Source organism: Camelus ferus, chromosome 15, assembly GCF_009834535.1.
Source record: "Camelus ferus isolate YT-003-E chromosome 15, BCGSAC_Cfer_1.0, whole genome shotgun sequence".
In the NCBI taxonomy this organism is placed as follows: domain Eukaryota; kingdom Metazoa; phylum Chordata; class Mammalia; order Artiodactyla; family Camelidae; genus Camelus; species Camelus ferus.
The window spans coordinates 55,656,719-55,662,718 of record NC_045710.1 but is presented as its reverse complement, the minus strand read 5'-3'; the positions used below and the strand labels follow the sequence as shown (position 1 = coordinate 55,662,718).

At 44.0% G+C, this 6,000-nt stretch overlaps 1 pseudogene; it reads right to left on the bottom strand.

Moving 5' to 3' along the window:
* Window positions 1–913: 913 nt before the first annotated feature.
* LOC116668833 lies at window positions 914–1,800 on the bottom strand (annotated as a pseudogene).
* Between the last annotated feature and the right edge of the window lie 4,200 nt (window positions 1,801–6,000).

Below are 6,000 nucleotides of genomic sequence, written 5' to 3'. Positions count from 1 at the left end.
TTGTAGTAATTTCCTTACTTTCATTTCTGATTTTAGTAATTTAAGGCTTTTTTTTTTTTTTCTGATCACTCTAGCTAAGGTTTTGTCAATTTTGTCGCCCTTTTAAATGATTTTGGTCCATTTATTTTCTCTCTTGTTTTTCTATTCTCTATCTCCACTATAACCTTGACTATTTCCTTCCTTCTACACATTTTGTGTTTAGTTTATTCTTCTTGATTAATTGATTTGAGATTTATTTTTAATATGGGCATTTAAAACTATACATTTCTCTGAGCATATACTTCATTGCATCACATAAGTTTGGGTACAGCATGTTTATGTTTTTTGTTTTCATTTGTTTTAAGGTATTTTCCAATTTCTCTTGATTTTTTTTCAGTCCATTGGTTGGGTGTTGTTACTGTCGACGTATATGTGAATTTTCCAGTTTTTCTTGTTATGTCAGGGACACTTTCATGGGAATTTCTCTATTTCCTTGGGCAGAGGAAGGAATTCATGAGTAGACCAGAAAAAAGCAGAACAAAGTGGAATGGATTCTGGCTGCCTATTCACAGAGCTACTTGTCTTCAACATTTAATTAAATAATTTATATTTTATTTAAATGACTCTCTCCAGCAATGACACTGACAACTACAGAGAAACTTAAGTATTTATCCTACGATAGGGGAGAGAGGTAATAATGTAGCAGAGAGAGGGGTGGGGTAACAGAGAGAGAATAAAAGATAAGTAACAAAATTACAATCGTGTGGAAATTTGTATGACCAAGGTGACACTGAAGATAATTTGGCAAAAGAATTGTTATGCTAGGGGTTTTAAACACTGGCTGTGCATTTCACTCAACTTGGGGAATTGGTCAAATAATTTCCAGGCCTTCACTACAAACCACAGACCATGAAAAAAGGAAAAGACTGAAGACTTGGGTTTGTAACAAAATTTTAATGCAGTTATTCATCCAAAGATATCATTTTCAAAAGTGAACACGGAAGCCATGAGTTCAACTTCTAGGAATGGTGAAGCAGGTAATTTTAAACAATAAACACACTGAGAACTACTATAAAAATGATGCAAAAACTTTCAGTCTGTTGTAAAGCATCAGAGAACTAATAAAGAAGGACATTTTTAGCTATAATCCAGGAGCCTAACATTTGCTGCCTTTTTTTCCCTAGAAAAAAAGAATTTACCAATTCTATGAATGGCAGCAGAAATCCTGAGAAGATAAGCGAGGAACTGATAGTGGTCTCCGGGAAGTTCTCGAAGTGCTGGCTGTCCTCAGGGATGAAGGGCCGCAGACTGAGCAGCAGGAACTGGTGGCCGTCCCCGTGGAGCTGCTGCAGGTTGACGGAGAACTCGTGCACCGAGGCCCTGGTGCGGTGCTCGTGCAGCAGGGAGGCAAACTGCTTGGTCTCCTGCGATGACAGCTTGGCACGCAGCGTGAGCGTGTAGTCCTGCAGCAGCTCAGTGGCCGTGGTGCTCAGCTCGCTCCCGCAGACCATCCTGGCATGCAGTGCCATCTGTATGCAGAAGGACAAGGGGCGAGACGCCCTCCATGTGCACACACTTGGAAGGAGAAAGTGCTGGCTTCTGTGTCATAGGGCTCCTTCATGTCCACCTTGTGAGAGAGTCATCACTGTGAAGAGACAGGTGGCGGGTGGGGGTCGAGGCCCCATCAAATACGGCTCTGTCCAGGGAGTCGATGGTGGACTCTGGGTACAACAGTCTGGAATATTTGTAAAGCAGGGAGCACAGTTCTCCGCAGCGACCTTGCTCTCTGGCGGCCAGGACCACCAGGCAGCACGCCTCCATGGGCCCCACTCATGCTCTCCGACGTAGGTCTGTGGCAGGCCTCTGGAACTTTCTGCACAACACACTTCTGGCTGGGGGAGATGCCGGTGGTCCTGGGCTGTCCTCAGGATCACCAGGCTGTGAGACATCCTGCCCACAGGACATGGCAGTGGATGTCATGGGATGGGACCCTGAGGATGGTTGTCCATCCCCATCCCTCCAGGGCCAGCCTGACACTGTAGGCAGACAGGCTAATCACAGCATCATGGCTCCTGGGTCAAGTGTCTGGAGCTAGTGGGCTCTCTCTGCACTGTCTAGTGAAACGCAGGATTTCGGTCCTACCGGAGGGATTCAGCTATCGTGCTACAGACATTAACTGCCCTAAGTACTTCACCTCCTCAGTACAGTCGCTCAGCAGTCTGCTGGGCTCCACGTGCTCAGGCAGGGACAGCACCACAGTGTGCAGAGGGCACTTCTCTGTCATCTTCTCATGGGCTTTCTCGTCTCTACTCTTTTCACCTTTAGGAATACTCATTTAAATGGTGACTCAATTCCCGGCCCATTGGAAAGTCCTGAGGAGGTATTCCTTGGGGGAATTCTGGTTCCTCCCCGTCCTGCCAACAGTTACTGTGCATTCCCTTCTGTTCACTTCCGATCTTGAAAAATAGTCAGATGTTAGCCCTCCCTCTTCTTGCCCTTCTAGCCCTCCTCTTCCATGTCACTGTGAGAGGCCCCTAGGCCCGCCCGCCCCGGGAGCCAACGCCCTGCCATGGCTGCGACATGCTCACCAGGTTCCCGCGGCCGCCATGGCTCCTGCTCTGCCCGCCTGGCTGCACTCTCCTGATTAATTTCTGTCTTAGACTTTCCTAGTAGCAAGAAATAATGGCTCTTTCTAGCAGGTACATCAGAGCGGACAGAGACTCACATACGTCTTTTTTTTCAAGCTTCACTTTGGAGTAAAGAAAGAATTGACAACACCCCTAAGGAGTATCACCTTTATCATCATTTGAATATTACGGGATCAGAGCTGTCCTGAAAGGATGCTTGAAAACATTAGCAAAATACAAAAACAGGTGAATGGCTCAATAAGAGGTGGACATTCCTGGAAACAGCTGGAAAACATTACCTAGCACTACTATCAAACGGTGTGGCCACTGGTCTGAAACATAACATCAGGTATTTTATAGGCCTATATGGTCCTACTGTAAAAACTACACCCGGGGAAAAGCAGTATATTGATCCTTAAAAAGAAAAAAAGCATCTTCTTCGACCACGGAACAGAGGAAAGATGATCAATGAGGGGACATACAAGCTTCAGGATGGCTTTAGCACTGACAGACTGAAAAGGGAAGGAAATTTCAAACAAGCCCCAAACTCAACACTCTCCCATATCTACTGAAACAGTAACAGCAGCCCCCTGACCTCAGTCACTGACTCAGGATAAATCCTTGTGACCCAGGTGAATCCTGCAGGTTTTATTCTCTATTTTGCAAGCCTGACCTGTGATCAGTGGCAATTTAGATATTAACTGGAAAAATATATTTTTATTTCTTTAGCTGTTCAGTTAACACTACTTGTTCTATAAATAAGACTGCACTAAGCTTTGTTTTCTTCCAGAATTACTTTTCATCAGTTCTATTTAAGAACTTCCCTCTCTCTGAAACACCACATTCTCTCACTATACATTTGTTCCCAATGACAACACGGCAGCAGGAGCATTCATTCCAGCCACTGGCTTAAAATCTCTTCGGTCAAATACGTGTAAATTATCTAATCCATCGAGGTAAACTAGTCCTCTGCTACAGCAGTATTAGGAAGTCCCACCTTTATCTGTACAGCATAGAAAATAGTCATTTTTCTCAAGGGTTTAATTTTGGGCTTTTAACATGAATCAGTTTGCCAGTTATTAACAGTTCCCTCATTGGTTGCATCTCTGTAGTCAAATTAGAGATGAGGATTTTTAAACGGGTGAAAGACATGAGTGGACATGTCACCAAACCAGATACACAACTGGTCAGTAAGCACATAAGAGACACTACTGTCATAGTCATGAGGGAGAGGCAGAGCGAGACCACATGCAGTACCACTCACAACCCTCTCCAGATGGGACAGAATCAAAGGAGGTGTTGGGAAGGTGAAGAACTGAAACACCTGACACTTGCTGACAGAAGGTAAAATGGTACTCTGGAAAAATGGTTTGGTGGTTTCTTTAAAAATTAAAAACATATAAATCTGACAAAGTATCAAGGCACTAAAGCCAAAGGAAGTGTGAGGAACTGCTCTGGCCTGAAGGGGACCAAGGAGACAGGGGCTACGTGCAACATGCGCCCGCCAAGCAGAGGCCAAAGGGCAGGAAGCAGTCCCGGCTGGCGCTCCCTGCCCGACGCGCACGGCTGTGTTACGGTCCCACAGGAGTGCCGTGTGTGGTGTGCTGGGGAGACGGAGCACTGTACCAGGAACTCACTCTCATGACACAGAGAGAAACCTTTATACTCTCTTTACACTATTTCTATACATTTAAGATTGCTGAAAAAAATTGTTAAATACACAGCATTTAAAACATCTTAATTTATTACAGAAAAAAAAAACCATGGCCTCCCCTTTCCACTCTCTACTCTTTAATCACATTCTGGTTTTCTTCACAGCACCTAGCAGTGGCTGAAGCATCATGTGTGCAGGATAGTCCGCCTCCCCCTCTGAGAGTAAATCCTGCAAGCGCTGGGACTAGGTCTGGTCTCCACCCAGCTCCAGTGCCCGCACACTGGCCAGTGCACACGGTATTCATGTTTGGTAAGTTAAACCTGCAGTCTTCTTATGCTTTAAAATAAAATCATTTACCATCCCTTCCCCCCAAAACACACACACATCACTTGCTCACAGCAACTCTAACCCTGTGTACCCAAAAGAAGTGAAAATGTATGTCCACATAAGAACTTAGAGATGAATGTTCATTGCAATTATTCACAACAAAAACTGGACACATTCCAAATGTTCATAATCTACTGAAGCCATCCAGTTTAATTACTGTTTGATGACAAAAAGCTACAGAACCACTTGTCCTGGCAATAACATGGATGAATCTCAAAATATTATAGGTGAAGAAAACACCAGATAAAAAGCTTTTTGGAATGATGAAAATGTTCTAAAAATGGCTTTGGTGAGGATTGCACAACTGTAAATATGCAGTGAACTGAACATTTAAATTTTATGAATTTTATACTATGTTTGATACAGCTGTTTTAAAATAAAAAGCAGAGAACAAGGGACAGCCTCCTTCTGCTTGCTGTTTGGTCAATTTAAAAGAAGACCAGTATGGTATAAAAGACAGGGATAAGCATCTGAAGGGAGCTCGTTAACCTGAAGTAATAAAGTCCAAACTGCAGATGTGGGACCTGGACAGTCAGCAGCAGTGGCAGTCTCACACTCTCACCCTGTGCCCGGTGACTCCAGACCACCTCAAAGGGAACTCAGAGTCTGCACTGGATGCCACCACCAGCGCCCCCCCAGCACCCGGGCAGGAGGCTCTGGGAGTGCCTGGGCTTGGAAACCACAAATCCATCAGTGCCAGCACAAAATGCAAACTACAGCGACAAAGTTTGAATATGTGTAGAAGACTCTGACTGGCCAAAAAAGAAACTTCACTTTCTGGGTTAGGATGTGCCACCCATTTTTCATTTCTCAACCATAGTTTTATGTCTTACAACAGATTATATAATTCTTAAGTAGGGGGGACAATCATGTTATGGCTTCAAAGTCTCTAAAATTATTCTAGGGGGCATATATAAGACAAAAGAAAAGTATCTGCTAACTGCAGGAACTGCTCAGAGGTGGTTTACCTTCATTTAATTATGATAAGAAGAATAACCCACTTTAAAAACAGGTTTGTGCATAAGCCACCTTTTTCAGTTTTCCAGATGCACAAAAATGGGGAGGGTCACTTAAAATTGAATGATTTATCAATAAACTCTGGGGGGAAAAAAAGAGTATCTTAGACCTGTGTCTGTGGTAAGTGCAATAAAAAACAGAAATGAAAGGAAACTCTTTAGAAGGAACCTAAAGCCAAGGCCTGAACAAGCCTTTTTTAATCCTCTCTCCAAGCCAGCCATCCACCGACCAAGAGCTGCCTCGGGACCTGGTGCTTTGTTCACTGAAGTAGCTGAAACAGCTAGTCTGTGTGCCAGTGCAGACACACCCACTTGCTGAATTAATTAGTAACTGGGA